The following is an 18,277-nucleotide window of genomic DNA, read 5'->3' as shown; positions in this document are numbered from 1 at the left end:
GCTTTTTGTAGCCAGAAGTTTAAACTGATGTAGCAGAGCAAATGGCTGTTTCTGTGACTGCTTTTTATCTCCAGAAGAGAACTAATAGAACTTTTCTGGTTTAGGACTTTGGTAGGAAATAGGGACTACTGAGCAAAATGGTGGTAAAATTGCTTCCAAGCTGATGGACCCAATGGATATGACCCACTTAGCTATGGATAGGACTATACTGCAATCTGTAGTGGTCTTAACCTTATGTCCTCTCCTCCCCTTTTGTGTGCTGTGTGAAAACTCTGTGCTGCACAACAGGGGTGGAAAACTCCTTCCATGTCACGTACAAGTACACACGACGTTTTGTCAAAGGGGAGCTCAGGCCTGTGAAGAAATACTACTCTCCCATTGCTCAGAAAAGCCTTGTTCTACAGATTCCCTGAAAACCACTCCAGGAAGCTCTGTGGTCCTCTTGGCAGCTGCTTGCTACACACCAGCAAGATCCAGTTAATGTATATGGGTGTAGGTAGCCCCTATCCTGGCTCTGTGTTCTGCGATTATTCCTGGTTATTTTCGCCTTTCTTCATTACTGCCTTTTGGTTACTTGAAGAGAGGAGCCAGAAGAAGTAGTCACTCTTACCAAACTGTCATGGATGAGGGGCAAGATACTGCCATCACAAAGGTTTTTTTCTAATAGTTTAAAGAAGTTGCAGGCTGTGTCCTGCTGCCCGTAATGGTTTTAAATTCTCTTCAGTTGGGCTTACCGTCACCAGCAACCCACAGGAGCAGCTAACAACAAGGCCCCACCACAGTACAAGGGAAGTGGTTTATGGGGAGGATCAGATGTTATTTCTGACTGAGACTTCTGATGGTGTCAGAGATGGTGGTGTCTGAATGCACCGTAGCTGCAAAGCACTACAACCAACTCAGTCCCACCAAGTGAGCACAGTGATGTCATGCCCCAGGTTCCCTATCCATCACGAGAAATTCACACACAGCTCTGTTGCAGGGGTGTCTGGTTCATCAGCAGGCAGTGGTTTCTTGGAGATGCCTCTGTGACCCCTGTGGTTGCGGTGGCTGCTGATGTCAGTGAAGGAGGTAGGTGGCAGGATACTGAAGGGCAAGCTGGAGAAGCCACCCAGAAAGGAGGTGTGGTAGAGAATCTTGGTTCAGAGGCTGCCTTGTTCAGAGGGGATTCACCTGGTGTGACATCTCAGGCCAAAGCAACTCTTGGCCAGAACCTCCCGGGAGCTCAGCCTCTTTGGTAATAGCTTATACAACCCACTGGTTCAATTCCAAATGTCAGTGCAACAGCCAGTGAGGCACCCATGGAGAGCTTTCCCCAAAGATCTCAACCTTAAAAGAAATTACATTTTTGTAGGGTAGAGAGATTAATGACTAAGAAAGACGTAGGAAGATAAGGCCAGGAACAGTAATGAATTCTCATAGCAACATGAGGTTAACAGCTCAGTTTTCTGAGGATGAGAAGTCCCTTCTGCCCTGGAAATTCCTGAGTGATTGGGCAAACTCAGGTGGAATAATGGAAAAGCACTATTTGCTGATATTATTTGGGGTATTTGACAGTGAAACTAAAACTGAGAACAAGATGTTTCCAAGATCTGGAGGTCTTGAGTGACCTGCTTGATAAAATGAAATGTTAATTTCTGTGCTGCTAAGTGAAACATAGAAAACCAACTGTAGTAACAGATGCATAAATTTGTGTGAGGTGTTAATACTCAGAAGAGAGGTCTTTGTGGATAGTCCTTAAAAAGCAACTGACGTTCATTAACTGTCAAAGGGAAACTGAATTTTAGGAATGATTAGGAAAAGAAAGAAGAACAAATTGGAAAAGATAGTTGAGCTCTTCTGTGAACTTGGCATCTTGAGTACCACAAGTGTCTGTGGTTACTTCATCTCCTGTTTTAGAAGACAAAAAAAAAGGCAAAAAAAGCAATGGAGTAGATAGAGAAGTTATTTGTGCAGGTAAGATTCAGGTTGGCTAGGGCTAATCAGTGGTCAAAAAAAAGATGGAAAAACACAAGATGGAATACTTTAAAACACGAGGACACAAATTTCTAACACTGTACTGTTGAGCTGTGGAAACCAGTGAACGTGAGAGAGAAAGTGGTTGAAAAAACTGATGAAACCACTTGGAGTAAAGGGCTGCAAATAGCTGTTCAGTACAATGAGAAGACAGTGCAGGGCACAATGGCGGGGAGTCAGAAGCAGGGGTGGTATTTACCCTGCATGATTCTAGCTCCAAAGTTGGCATGGCCTGAAGCCTGTCTGTGCTCTTTTCTTCTGTGTTGCAATTAAGTGTGGTCCTGACTAAGGGGCAGGCCACAGCACATTTAAAAGCGTGTCTGTTGCCCAGTTTAGGGGGTAATGAAAAAAGGAGATGTTTCTGTAGCATGGCAAAGGAAGAGTCAGCAGAAGGATCAGAGAGAGCAGGCTCAGCAAATGCCATGGGCTCAGCAAATGTCCTGGTGAAGTTATCTGGATGGTCCTGGGTCTCCCAGTGCCCTGCGACAACCAATGGATTTGCTTTTCTGTCATGCCTTTCACGTGAAGAATAACCGATTTAAAAAAGGTTATGTTTTTTTCCAAATGCAGCATTTTGTCCCATGAATGCAGTGCACGATGTGTGCCATTGATACGCTTTGATACATTGGACAGCTTTTCAGTACATGGTTTTAAGTCAGAAAAGTGGTTAAAGTCACTTCTACTTACAGATAGATAAAATGTATAAACATGCAATAAAAGCTGAAGTTACTCTCAGATGAAAGATATTATGGTTTCTCTACAGATGAAACAAATAGTGCTTTAAGGATAATATTGTCCTTCTCATGTGGTAGTAACAATTAAGTCCTTGATTGTTATTAAGGACTGTTTAATCGATTAATATAGATTCTTAAGTCCTTAAGAATCTCCTTTTTCTGTTTTAGGGCATGATAAAATCTTTGTAGTATCTGTCTGTAAAGATCATGCAATGCTTTATTAATGCATTAGCTGTAATTTCTTCATACAATGCTTTACAGGTCTGTCACTGATTTACTTGCCTGGAGTTCTTGAAGTAATGCTTTGTCATTTGGAAAATCAATGACTTATTTTGACTATGAAAGCTAAACAGCAGCAAGGCAGTTTTAAAATTTAAAGTAGTTCAAAGCAGTATGATATTTGTCTGATTCTGTGATAGCATATTTTAGCTCTCTGCTTTTCCACTGCTGATGAACTATCATCTTTATATTAACAGAGATATTGTGCATTATTCCATCTAGAAGATGAAATGGTACAACTTTTTTTTTTGTGTAACACCATTTTTATTCTTATTTTTGTGACTCCAATTCAGTATTAAGCCAGTATTAAATGTAGTACTGGTCAAATTAGACGTAATTTAAAGATAAGTAATATTAATTAGTATTTCAATTTAATATGAAAAAGAAAACCAAAATGGGAGAACATGTATTTGGAGTGCTTTTAAATCATAATCTGCAGTGATTGAGATACATTTGGATACTACATCAAAGAAGAAATATGTCAATAATTATAAATATAAGCAGAGGATATTTTGGGAACTTCAAAAATTATGACTTTTCTTACCTCCCTGTGCACTTGAATACCATGGCAGATGTGTAAGTAAACATATGCTCATAGGAAATACTTCAGTTGCAAGTTTTATATTAACTACTGGGATCACACACTTAGCTAAGATGAACTCTCTCTGCCTCTGCAAGTGACACCGTCCTCTAGGGATAAAGGGTCAGATGCTTAAAGCATGGCCAGATATTTATTGGTATTGTTAACTTTGCGGCTGACTCAGCTCCACATCCACCACTGTGCAGACTGCACATGTTAAAGGAAAGATAGCTGTTATCATAGCACTTCCAGCCAGACATGATGTAAAAAGTGAAATGCAGAAAAAGGAGAAGGGGAAATGAGTTCAGTCAAACAGCTCCTTGGGTTTCCCCATCTGCATTCTGCAGTGCAACACTCCAGACATGAAGACATGAAGATGCCTACATCACTGTCTGAAGGCTTGTCCCTCCTTTCTTTCCTGCACATTATTCCCATCTTTCCCCAGCAGTTTCAGACCATCCTTCCCCAGTAGTTGCTATCTCCTCCCTTTCACTGAGCTTCAGGGTACCAGAGGGAGATGTCCAGGGTGACCTGGGCCAGCCCATATGAATGCCAGTGCTGCAGCATCACCCATCATGCACAGGTCTTGCAGAGCTGCTGCTGCCTAGGCTGCCTCCATGAGATTCAGTCCTGGTGATGGGCATTCCTGTACCCCTCCAAAGGGTAGGCAGAGTGTGGCTGAGGCATAGTACACTGCCAAATCCATGGGCATAGCTGTACCCACACTATCCCTGGAGGAGTACTACACTTCCCTAACACAGCATCACATGATGGGAATGTGCATATGCCCTTTGGAGCACCCTGACCCCTTTGGTTTTTTTTTAATATTTTAGTGAAAGCAAAAGGATAGGATAAAAGAATGGTAAAACTCAACTCTCAGCGGAAGTGGCAAAAAAGCGTGAAGAGAAAAATAACAAACTGTAAGCCATCTGATTGATTTCCTTCTAAACTAGCCAAGAACTATAGTATAACTAAAACTCGAAATAAATTGGAGAGTTTACAGTAAAGAACCAAATTTTAGTTAATAGAAAAGTTAAGTAAGCAGAGGCTACACATATCAAAGGAAGATGGAGATAGAATCACGTGATGATTTGGGTTAGAAAGGACCTTCTAAATATCACCTACTTCCACCTCTACTGCCATAGGTAGGCACATTTACCTATGTAAAGACTCAAAACTGCATCCAGCCTAGCCTTCAACATTTCTGGAGATGGGGCATCCACAATTTCTCTGGGCAACTTATGCCAGTCCCTCACCTCCGAGTAAAGAATTTCTTCCTGATATGCCCTGAAAATCTACTGTCTTTCAGTTTGAAGTCATTCCCGCTTGTCCTATCACTTCATACCCTTGTAAAAAGTCCCTCTCCAGCTTGCTTGCTGATCCCCTGCAAGTAATGGAAGGCCTCAATTAGGTCACCCCGAAGTCTTCTCCAAGCGGAACAATCACAAATCTTGCAGTCTGTCCTTGTAGGAGAGGGCCTGATCCAGGCCTCAGATCATCTTTGTGGCCCTGCTCTGAAGTCTCTCCAGCAGGTCCACATCTTTCTTTCGTTGGGGACTCCAGAGCTGGGTCCAGGGTTTCAGGTGGAGTCTCACCAGAGCAGAGCAGAGGGGCAGAAACAGTGCTAATAAATAGATACCTAGACTAGACCTAAGTTATCCAGGTAATAGAGGGATGGAAAGAAAGAGACCTCTAAGTGTCTCTATGTCTACAGAACACTGTAGCATATCTGTCTGCAGGCAGCCTGGGTTAAGGCTACTTACACCACCACTAACACTTGCTTAGGAAGACCAGAAAGTCCTAGGAAACGTGTTTCCTCAGAAGCCAGTTTACCTATTCCACAGTGGCCATGCAACACAGCCACAGCAGGAAAGCACTGCAAACAGAAGACATGGTTTGTATTAGCAGCAGACTAGGCTAAAATCTGTACCTGCTCTGAGTATAAAGGCATTTCATTCTAGGCACTGGAATTCTAGCTGTCTCTGCCATGAGAAATTGATATGCTGAGAATGACTGTGAGGAAAGAAAAGAGAAGTGGAGGTGGGTAGGAAAAGAATTAACATTTAAAAAGATATAATAGACCTGATTTTGAAAGCCATTGAGAAATTCTGAGAAATTACCAGGGCTAAGAGGGGTGAGAGTGCTCAGAAATGTTAAAAATCCAGCATATGTATTGACTTTACAATAATGACTCAACATAATTAGAATAGTAGAAAACAAGCACTGTTCAGAATAGAACCCTAAACCAGTCACAGCAGCCCCTTAACGTTCTTATGCCCTGCTCTCTTCAACATCTGTTTCCCTTTACACAGGAGATAAATTCCTCCCATACCACACAGCATTCCTTAAGAAGTGTTATTACTTGCTGAAACAAGAAGTTCCCCAGAAGCACTTCGTGCCACTGCTGTCAGTCAGACTTTAAGAGCTCTTTAGGAGCTAATGGATGGCGTGTTTGTCGCTGTTTCATGGAACATGGTGGCTGAAGTGTCACAGTGAGGGTCTGTGTAAATAATGCCCCCATGGCAATATGGCCTGCCGGCGAGACTGAGGATTGTGTCACTGAGTGGAGTAGGATTGCTGGTGGAATAAGACCTGAAGGTGAGTGAGCCTGCCAGATGCTTTCACACATATCCACATGATGCCATCCATACCTGCACATAAAATAGTGGCAAGTTGTTTTGAAGTTTGGAATGTGTTTTTCACTGTTCCTCTTGAGAGTGTCTGTGTGATATGAGGCAGTGCTGTGTGGTAACACCCACCCACACTGTCACCCAGACACTGGCAGCCTTGTTGTTCCTCTGGCATGGGACACTGCTCTGTCACTGGCTCTGCTAAGTAATGCATATTCTTGGTGACGTTATTGGTGACACCCTACTACCTCTGTAGTACCTGATACTAGTACCATATCAACCACCTAATCCTGTCTGTGGTATTCTCAGGGTTGTCACTGAGGCTCATGTCCTTACTGCATGCTATACCCTTGAGTTACTTATTTTACTAACTTCTTTTACACTAAATCTTTTTCTGCATGGTAGTGTATAAATAAGATGAAATATTGGCCTTTTCATGCCAACATTACCCAAAGATCCCCACTAATATTAAAGATCCTCCTATTTCTTAAGGCTCCTCTTTATCCATATCTTCTCATTCGTGTTTTTCTTAAAATTTACCTTTTTATATGCCTTACATTTTTCAGAATGTCAGGTTCTCCAGCTACTGAATATTTTTTTTACTATTCAATTTCCCATACTAAGTTCTCCTATATTCCTACATATTTCTATAACTTTAATTTCTTCTCTTAGGCTTGAAAGCTCTTGGCACCAATCTTCTTTTGTCAATACTCAAACTCTCCATGCCTTCTGCCTGCTTCTTTCATGTCCTTTCTTCTCATTGCTACTCTTCTAAAAGTCTTCTAAAATACAGCAGTATTTAAAACATCAATGATTCCAAAAATTAGCTTCTTGTTTGTTTAGTGCTACAGCTCACATGCTCCCAGATGACTGCTGGAGCAGGAACAACTTGTCTTATTGTGATGTTGTCTATCAAACCTTGTCTCTGGAGTCTTTGGCAGAGCTGAAAGTAAATAGATGTGGAACTAGATGAAGTTCATGGGTCACCTGATATCTGAGGTGGTGGATCTATTGCCTGAGGAGAAACATTGCTCATAAGAATTTTTTCTCACCTCCAGAGAAGAGTAGGAATGTATGTCTCCAGGGCATGTTATTTTCTGGGATGCTTTTGGAATAGTGTTATTTATGTCCCACCCATTGGCAAGCCTGGGAAGAAAAGACATAATCAAAGCCTTATTTAGCTTAAATACAGAGCTCTCTGGTTCTGGAACACAAATCCTTCATTTGCATCTGTACTGATGGTCATGTAGCACGTATGGACACAGAATAGTTGCCAGTGGCATCCTCCCAGTTGTTACTGGATAACTGTGCACACACTGGGGAGGGCAATGAAAAGGAGAGCTAAACACCCTCACTGCAGCAGGATCATTGCTCTAAGTTGCTGTAATACATTAGTCCAAAAGAGGCAAGTGTATGTCTCAGCATTCATGGCTTTTGATGCATGCAATTTCATATCTCTTCCTTGTTTAGACACCTTCTCCACCTACCCTACTGGAATAGGCACCACAGGAAGCAGAATGACATAGGAAACAAAAGGAGTCCAAGGACAGGAGAGCTTTACACATCATTTATACCTCAGCCCCAAGCAGCTAAAAGCCTCAGGAGCTCAAGTTAGGCAGGGAAGACCAGAAAGCAGAATCCATAGCTAAACACAAAATTAAGTTCAAAATCTGTCATATTTCTCTGTATTTTCATCAATGCTCTTTCTGTTTTCCCTGGAATTGTTTAAAGGCCTGTAAATCTTGCTGATGCTTTTGTTTCCTACAAAGAGTAGTCTTCTAAAGAAAACTGAGTAAGTTGTATGTAGGAGAAAATTTTACATAATGAGATAAAGATGTAAGAAGCTGTTGTCATCTCATTTTGTGCACTGTTTGATGTTTATGGTATTTATTTTTAAAAAAGTACAGATAAAGGTATAAGAATCTCTTATTTTACTATTTCAATTACAAAAATCAGTTTCTGCATTGAGTTACTGCTACTATATCACTTTTCTATGTATCTTTATATTTTAGTATTAATTTTCAATAGCTAATGAATAAGCTGTCATTTCAAAAAAAACGAAGGGGTTTGATGTTACAATACTCCCAAGGCCTGTGGGCCTAGACCAGTACAAATTTTCAAAGACAGGTGTGTCTAGGAGTGGATGTCAACACACAGAGTTGTCATTTGGGCTGTGGGCACGTCAAAAATGTTCTACTAACATCGTATCAGGACATCTGCGACATGATATTTTATCTGACAGCAACATGGTCTTTTGGTCTACATTGGCACAGACTCTCTGTATCAGGCACAAAGAAAGAGATCAGTAAGTGAATTACTCTATTCTGTTCTCATTTAAAGCACCTTACCACTATTAATTCTGATGGAACCTATACGTGCCCATGCTCGCTTATGCTGTGTATAGGGGACAGTGGCTGTGTGGCTAATCCTTGTGTCTGTATCAATCACCTTTTCATTGTAAATGCTGTTTTTTTATCCATTTCTTATTGGTCATTGTCTCATGCTGCCTGCAGACAGAGCTCTCTTTGTGCTGGATGACAAAGAAGTAACATATGATAGTGGCTGTGGAGCAAAATAATTTGCAGCATTCCTGTTCATTTTCAGACTTTGGAGATTTGTATAAGAAATTAATTCTGTGGGGTTTGCACTTCTAAGTCAATGTACAATTTTCACCTAATTTCCTCAGTCACTTTATGAAACAGCAAATGAAATGTTCTTACTCTCAACTATTAATTAGATTATGGGCCAGAAATTATGCCTTCCAGCTCTGAATTTCTGGTCAAAACTTCAACCTGAAGACACTGAAACTGATAGACATTTTCCTGTTGACTGGGGCCCACAGTATCTGACTTCAGCAACTAATACTTTGAAACCTACTTATGCAGAAATGATATTTTGTTACTGGCATTACCTGGATGTCCTATGAATCAGGATTTTGAGGGGCAGGGAGAGATGTAGGGAAGATTAAAAAAGGTCTTGCACTTTTGTGATATCTTTCTTTGACACATATCAGATTTCCAAGAACTGTGGGTAAGTAGAAATACCATTGAAAGGGTATTTTGTCCTAAGAAACCTCATCCATAATGAATGTATACAACAACTTATAGAAGAGCTTTGGAAACAAAATTTGCATTATTTTGAGTACCATTTGGTGATTTCAAAATCTGCTTTGTATTTATGTGTTTACAAATGTTGATTTTGTAGCCTTAGTGAAATTAGATATGTTACTGAATTTCTGTGTGTACATCTCATGCCTTTTCCATTCTTCTCTTGGTTTCCTTTCACTATGTTTAGTCAGTGGGTTGCCTTCAGATGAATCTGAAAACACCAACTGTTTTGTCACTAGAAAGTAGTTTGTGTGTCCCCTTAGCATAGTCTCTTAAGATCTCCATAAGCAGAAGTTTTCTATGTGAGTAATTTGTAATTCCTCTTTTAGGATTCCAGACAGAACTGGATCTTTGTATAATTTTGTTCACTTGAATTTTTTTTTTTTTTTTGGGGGGGAGGGGGGAGGGGTTGCTGAATTTATTTTCCTCAGCCATTTAAAGAGAAGAAATGAAAAAAAAAATGTTGCTTGTTTTGGAATTGAATGTGATGGATCTTATGTCTCTTGCTCTAAGATTTTGAGCATATTCTTGCAGTCTTCAATAGATATGCATATGAATAAGAATGTGGACTATAATAACAGATACCAGAGGTGTATGAGGTGAGACAGCTAACTGTAAGCTCTATAAGACACCCATGATTTCATTTTGGAGAATTTCTGTGGTCTGTATTTGCTGTCCTGCACTAACTAATCATCATGCTGACATTTTTCCAGGCTTGTTTGGTGAGATTTCTGTTGAACATTGGTTATTGTCCTATCAGTTAAGGTCCTCTAATATATGGCCAGCATAAAAATAGTGTGGCTTAAAATAGTTTGTTTGATATGAATTCTTCCTGTTACAAGACTGGAGAATTGGGCATGATTGCCTGGCACAGAAGGAAAAGAAATTTCACAGTGTCTTAATAGTTGTTGTGACATGATTCCAGGTATAACCATGTGGCCATTTGTTAGAGATAAGAGACCTGAGAAGCTTTTCTCACAAATTCTGTTCTCTGGGTCACATGAGGCTGCAAAGATAGAGCATCTGCCTGTACTTTATACAAGACTTTGCATACTATTCCTTCTCTTTGTCTTCCCCAAGAGAGCTGGAGAAATTCCTCACTAATTTTATCAGATGCTGTAGTCTCAGCAGTATCCTCTTCAAGTTTCTTCTTAAGGCAGTGAATATGTCCTCACTCAGAAAATGAGGACCAGACGATTTGTGTTTCAGAGGGGGGGAAAGGGATGTGCCGACCCACTGAGCTGGCTATTTTTAGCTGTCGTGAATAATCACAGGATGCAGGGGGAAGCATATCTCAAGAGGTCACCCACAAAAGGAGTGAATTAATAGCAGAAGTGCTATAAATATACAGGCAGTAGATGGCTTGAGTGAGAGTGGCTACTTTAATGGATGAACTAGAGAATTGCAGGAGAGGGATGTGTGTGAGGCAAAGCAACAAAAGTTTGCATGAGCATATTGTCTCAGAGATAAACTCAGAAGGACTTGTTGGTAGAAAATGTCTCTTGTAGGGTGTTGGGTTTTTTGCCCATTTTCCTATGGCATATGTTCTTAACTCTTGTGTTCTGCTTTTTCTTGACTTTCGTGTTGCTTACCTTTTCCACTATCTGTGGAGTATCTTCTTTATCACAGTAATTCGTTAATCTTTTGTGTCTTTCATTAGGAAAGCAGCACAAAGACAAATGGATTATTTAGGCTCCTTCAGTACTAGTCTGACATGAGTAGACTGATAAAGGAGCTTGAAACCAAAGAGAAAATTATCCCAGGCTTTTCACAGTTTTTGTACATTCTGAAGAAATGCTTCTATGTTTGACTGAAAAGAAAATTTGGCAGAATGAAGCCAAACACAGTGAGCAGGAACAGGTTAATTTCTGGGTGTCAAAGGCCATGTTACTGGTGATGTGCAGAACTTCTTCCCAGAAGAATTTCCATGACAGACACCTTCACAAAGAGCCCAGCTTCCTGTGAACTAAAGTGCAGTCTGGAAATTTATTATCTCTGTTTAAAATCAGTGATGAGCTGGTTCAGTGTGAGTATTCAGCACCACAGTTCTGTGGGCTTGGTGTATGTATTGCTCCTTCTCTTTGTAATAGTTCTATTTTTTTGCTCCAGGGCCTTAAGAGATTTTTACAGCGGGAATTACTGAATAGTGCATCTCAGAATTTTGTTACAAAACATACGGATACTCTTTGCTAGGAAACATTTCTTTATATACCAAAAAAATTATTACCTCTTCCTATTTGCAGGTGTGTTTGATTGCCTTGAAAAATATCCTAATGTTTATGTTATGGTTATGTATATGTTCTAGTGTTAGGACATCCTAAATGGTCTGTGACACCAGAAACTTTGAAAGGTCTAAACTGCATTTTTGGTTGCAAGTGGAAGACTTGTGCTCGGAAACATCTGTGGCATTGAAATTCTTTCATTCCTTCCTCAAGGAATTCTTCAAGGGCAGAGGACTTGTATTTTATCTCTGCAGCTTATGAGTAATTTTACTGAGCATCAGGTGAGGGAAAGGAGCTAGTAATTCCCACCTGAATAATCCAGAAACAAATGTGATTTTAGAAGATGGACAGATGTCCCTGCTTGGGTTCTGTACTGTTCAGAAATATCTGCCTACTAAGACTGCTGCTTGCCATAGTTTGTAAAACACATTTCTGTGCAGAATATCTCAGACTGACCAGGCAACAAAGTCTAAAAAAGCCTTAACTATAAAGTTTGTTTAAATTATTGCTTGTCTACAGTGAATCAGAGCTGGTTCCTGTTTAATTGTTAATATGAGAACAAAATTACCTGATGTTTTACAAACTAATGCTTTATTCACTCAAAGTATTTTGTAAATTGTGTTGAACAGTGGAAAGGTGCCAAGGTGTTTGTATTTGTGACATATTTTATTTTCTTTTTGTAATTTCCTACATGAAGGTTGGGTTCCTATTGTGTCTAAAATAAAAGCACAGGCAGTTCCACTGAGCCTTTTTAGTTTTATTTTAAAAATTATGAATGTGTTAGTGTGCAAGTTGACTGAGGTGATGTGGCAGAAGTTTTCATTACAATGTGATGCAAAAAATCGATTTACCTCAGCTCTCATAGCACAGCTTTTGAGCAAACAACATCAAACTGCCACAATCAAGGTTAAACATCTAATGCATCTTTGACAATTACAAGAAATGCTGCAAAAATAACCAGGATTAAGCACAGCACAATTGGTGGCCTGGCACAATGCCCTTGCAGGGAGCACTGCATACTGCTCTGGGAGAGGGAAGATTTTTGGTTCTTGGGTTCATTGCATCCTGTTGGGATTGTGGAGAGGGAGTGCTGAAGGGTAACCCTGAGATTTTTGGGGTGGAATAACATACCAACAATGTTGCTGGGGCACCCTTCTTGGCCAGCTTGAGAGGATATGGTCTGGACTGGCCCTGAAGGGGCTGCCAGCCCAGCCCTCCATGCCTCATTGTGCTGGGAGAGCCAGAGGCATCTTCAGACACTGTCCAACAGGTATCAAATCTGACAGCATAACCCCATGTACAGGGTGTGATAAGCAAAAAGCAATCAGCCAAGCAAATCTGTGTTAAGGCTTGCTTTCAGGTTCTCTGCTTTGTACTAATCTCTCTTTAATTCTGACTACAACTGGCACAGACCAAAGGCAGCCTGTGAAAGAAACCTGTGTGGACATGCAATATTACCATGTTGCTCGTCGTGATCCTTGGCACAGGAAGGAGTCTTGTCTGAAAAAAAATTTATGTTCATTTTTCTTTATGGGGAGCTGTTTGATCACCAATTTTAAACAGCCTAAAGAATAAAGGAAGATACAAAACAGCAGTCACGAGGATGTGAGGAAAAAGTACAACAGATTTTGTCAGTTTCTTTGACATGCAAGTTTTCAGGTTGTGAAATACTTTGTTATATTTTTGAGAAATGAATTTTGATCTTGCAGTTGGTGTGCAGAGTATGATTACTTTGGAGCCAGACTTTAAAAAGACAATCTGAGGTGCCAGCTGATAATAAATTTGAGGCAGAATGCAATTAAAACTGAGTCTCCTGATTCCTGGTAGACTTCCTGAAATGAATATTTAAGGAATTTTATTTCAGCATGAACCACAGTTGTTACAGGCTCACCCATTGTCCTAGACTCAACTCCTGACACAGATAGGTTCGAGTAGCTCTCAAAAAGTCTTCAAGTGACAGGAGATAGTGGAAGGAGTATTGAGAAGGAGTACAAATTCTAATGGTCCATAAATACTGTATGGAGTGTGCTTCATGGCTAGTGAGCAAATATTTAACAAGAAACCCCAATAGCTCTGTTCATGGAGGCATGGCAGGAGGAATTTCCTTTCATATTCATGTATGCTGGCCTGGCTCACACATAAATTAAGTCCCCAGGAGGCTTCCGTCCTTCTGTTTTGGGATTTCCATGGGGAAAAATAGCAATTAATGTGATCTAAAGCTGCTACACAAGCAAGTGAAGCCTTCCAGCCCTGGGAGTGCAGTGGAGCTGTGATGTCCGGGCACATCTCTGGGATTATGTTTGCACTAGCACGAGGCCATGCCATTCCAACATTATTCCTATCTCATTGTCCTGTTTTCAGCTAAAACAGAGTTAATTTCTGCTCAGCAGCTGTTACACTGCTGTGTTTTATATTCAGAATGGGAATAGTGTTGATAACACACTGATATTTTGGGTTTTGCCAAGTTGTGTTTATCCTGGTTCAAGGACTTTCTTCTTCTCTCTCATGCCCTTCCAGTAAGGCGGGATGCAAAAAAACATTTGAGGGAGCACAGCTGGGACAGGTGACCTGAACTGACCAAAGGGATATTCTACATCACAGAATGTCATGCTGATATATAAAGTGGGGGGAACTTATGGGCCAAGGGGGCATCTGTCTGGGTTCAGTGTGGAGGGGCTTGGCATTGATGAGCTGGTGGTGAGCAATTGCATTTTGCACCACTTACTTCTTTTTTATTGTCACTATTACAGTCCTTTATCATTGGTATTGTATTTTGCTTTATTTTTATCATTAAACTGTTCTTATCTCAACCTGTAAGTTTTACTTTGATTATCCTTCCCTTCAGCTGTGGTAGGGGGTGAGTAGAGAGGGGGTTTGAGTGGGTGGCTGTGTGGTCCTTTCTTTTCCATTTGGGATTAAACCAAAATGATCCTTTTGGATGCCCAATGTTGAACACAAAATGTTGAGGTAACAACAGATCTGACCAGAGCATATTAAAAGAAAATTGTTACAAACATTCATTATATTGGTTTAGCAGTTGGTAGTTAAAATGCAGACATATTTTCTCTCATATTTGTTTAATCTCTCATATGCCAGTAATACCTTACTTGCAGTTTGTGTTTTCTGTGGTATTTTATAGGATAGGCTTATTCTGTGACAATGTCTCTCCTCAGGACACCAATCAGGTGTCTGTATTAAGTATTGCAGGCAACTCTATATTTTGGGAGCCATCTACTGAAAATGATCAATAATCATATCTTAGTTATTTTTTTTCAAAGGAACAAACTGTGACAGAGAACTTTGTGGGTGAAATTTATACAAAGTGCCAACAATATATTCTGACCCCTTGGCAACAGTTTTTTGGAAAGATGATGCACCACCAACAGTTGGTGATATGATTTGGTAACTGGGAATACGAAGAGAGTATTTCTTCCTCCATCCTTGCAGCTGTGGAGAAACTGATAGATAAAATGATACATAAACTGACTCATGAGTTCCAGCAGTTCAGAGAGAATATGTCCTGCTCCCCACCTCTACAGGCCAATATTTCAACAACTGGCAGCAGGTGTCCTTTTGCTAAAGAGAGAGGGTACAGAAGATAGAGACACCACAGGGTACCCTGCAGCTTTACTTATGGGACCATGTAGAGGGTATGAGGAAGTGGGATGGACAACTGACCTTGATCCTAGATGCACAGGTGCAGGAATTGCAGGGAAAACCAGCAACAAACTGGTTTTTATCCAGGAAAGTTTCTGCTCTGGTCTCTAGTGGACAGTTTTCCAGGAAGAAGGATAGCTTTTGAGACTTGGAAAGATCAAGGCGTATTGCTCTTGCAGAACAAAAACAAAACCAAACCAACCAACCAACCAAAACCCCCCAACAGAATAATTCAGTTGTTAGCACAGGACATCTGTTATCCTCCTACTCATTTGGTAGAAAGTACAAGGATGTTTTATGAAAATACAGTGAATAGGTAATAAAACAGCAATTGTCCTGTTTTATAACAGCTATTCATGGTCACTTGACATGGAGGTAGTACACTTGATAGAGTGGAGTTATCTAGCACAATCTAGCAGTATTCCCAGAAGCAAAACTATAGAAGCTCTACCTAATGCTTACATATCTAATCTAGCTCCTACTTCTAGTTGTAGTATTTTGTTTAACTGGTTGAGCACAACATCCAGCCACTTAATTCTCCTTGGGCAACCATGTTAGTCAAATATTTGTGGGGAATACCCCACAGAGATGCAAAGCAATGATTAGATTTTTATTGCTGATTTTGTGAAGAATCAAATCTTGTACTTCTGGCCATGATTTCACAGAAATGCCAAACAAGTTAGGCCAGAATGTCTGATCAGAGAAACAAGGCTCATCTTTTGTTGCGCTGCTGTTTCTAAGAGCAAGACTGAAGTAAAAGACTATGGCTACTTGTAATACACATCCAGTCATTTGGGCAAATTTTCATCTCAAGACTCTTTGAGTTCATGCAATTTGCAACCATATGTCAGGGCTGGGAAGGGTCATCTGGTATGAAAAGAGGTCCCAACATTTTCATATTGTAGAGGAATCAATATAGATCTGTAACTTACCTCTGCATCATTCTGCAGACTCCTATGGACTGCCAAGTACATAAATATAAATCCAGTACTTCTCTTCATGTAATTCTTAGCCCTTGTTGTTTCAGGAAAGACCCTCATAACTCGTTGCTGAATTTGTCCCCAGCCACAGTAGGCACTTAGCTGAGGTGTTTGTTCTGGGAGGGCAGCCTTTTGGAGGGACACATGCACACATACACATGTATGCACATACGCCTGTCCCAAGACACACGCCTGTCCCAAAACCTTGTCAACAAGCTTCCCTGTAGGGCTTTTTTCTATACCAGTTATGGTATCACAATCTCAGTTGAAGATGGATCTACCTTAGGTGTCTCAGTTAACTGCAAAAAAAAAACTAGCTTGGTCAGAATACCACTTTTTTTTTCCCCCCTTGGTCTAAAAAACTGCAAAATGTGTTTTTCTGAGGTATTGAAAATCCTAACCTAAATTACACAAGATACAAACTGTAGTTGAGGTGCCAGGCAATTGCTTTCTCTCTTGGTTCTCAGTAATGACTCTTTAATCTGGCAACAGAGCAGGAGATTTTTAGAAATAGGTTGGTTGCAAAGCAAATACAGGTTGCCAGGACACAGCTACCCTTCTGACATTTACCATTTACAAACATATAGTGACACATAGCTCTGTCCTCTTGACATATAGCCTCATTCAGTTTTCAAAGACAAAGTTACAATTTTGTCAAGATGGAGAGAATATACATATATAATTTCAGGTAAAGTATAATATGGGAACGTTGCAATTCAAATAATAATGCATTGTATAAACAGGAAGGGGTTTTTTTGGTTTGGGTTTTTTTTGGGGGTTTTTTGGGGGTTTTTTGGTTTGTTTTTTTTTTTAGCATAGTGAGTCTTGTTGGAAGAGAGAAAAGGCAAGGTTGCTCCAAAAATTCTGGAATAAATATAAGGCATAAGGCATAACTCTTAGTCATTAGCAACTATTCTTTTTCTTGAGTGATTCAACCTCCCACTGTGACTACATGAACCACTGCTCTGAAACTGGTCCCTCTGGAGTGATCTTCCTTCATTGATGGAGTTCTTCTTTCTAGAGAGGAGAACAGAATAGATGGATGCGCAGATTATTTACAACCATTCTAATCTCCCTCACAGCTCTCACATTCATCTGGTTCAGAATATGAAGGATACTCAATTATTCAATGAAAAGGTTAAGCTTGCAGTAATTATGCATAGTCAGTAATGAAATGTACTCCCCCTGGGTATTTTTTTAAAAGGATGCAAGCTGACAGATGTTTGCCACATCCTTTCTGGCAATGTTTTCTGAGGTTTTAGTTTGTGACAATGTTTATGCTTATTTTCAAAATGCAGTTCATTGTCTTTAATGCTTTACTGAAGCAGTAATTGGGTGACAGTGAAGTAAGTCTGCCACAAAAATCCGTGTGCATCCAAGCCAATGCAATGCTACTCATACCATTTCTGTGTAACTGTGAATATTCTGCTGCTTAAGAAGGGTCAGGGAACAGCCCAGCTAACTGCTGGCTCCACACTTTCATTCTTCCTTACATCTATCCATCTCTTTGCTTTCAATATAATACTTTCCTTGCTAAGTATTTTGTATATAGCCATGAATTATGATATATATGTAGGAGCTTGTAACTGTAATGCTTGTGGGATATTTGGGTGTGGTTCTTGGATATGAGCTAGCTTCTGCCTTCAGTAATTGCTGAAGGTTTGTTCTGTTAATAAAATCTTATTGATGAAGCAGTGGGACTCTAAAATGATAAATAGCTTTGCTAAAGACATCCTCTACCTTTAACCAAAACTATTTCTATCAACATCTTGCCTTGAATATCAGTATTTTGATGAATAAATATTAACACATCATACTAGGTCAGTAGGAAGAGGCCATGCAGAAGCCTCTGCAGGAGGCCTTTCGGCAATTTCACTGCAGGACTGAGCTACATGCACACCACCCATGGCATTGAGGTATTTTCTGAGGAGAAGCATAATGTCCCAGTGCCCTCATTGCCAGGAGCAGGGGACACAAAGAAAACCAACTCAGAGTGTTAGAGCGCTGCTGTGGGCTCTCTGCCAAGAGCAACAGTGATATGCAAAGATTGATCCTTTGAGCAGTGCAGTTTCAAT

This window comes from Sylvia atricapilla, chromosome Z (assembly GCF_009819655.1).
Source record: "Sylvia atricapilla isolate bSylAtr1 chromosome Z, bSylAtr1.pri, whole genome shotgun sequence".
In the NCBI taxonomy this organism is placed as follows: Eukaryota; Metazoa; Chordata; class Aves; order Passeriformes; family Sylviidae; genus Sylvia; species Sylvia atricapilla.
The sequence above is the reverse complement of the archived record's forward strand: the minus strand, read 5'-3'. Positions refer to the sequence as shown.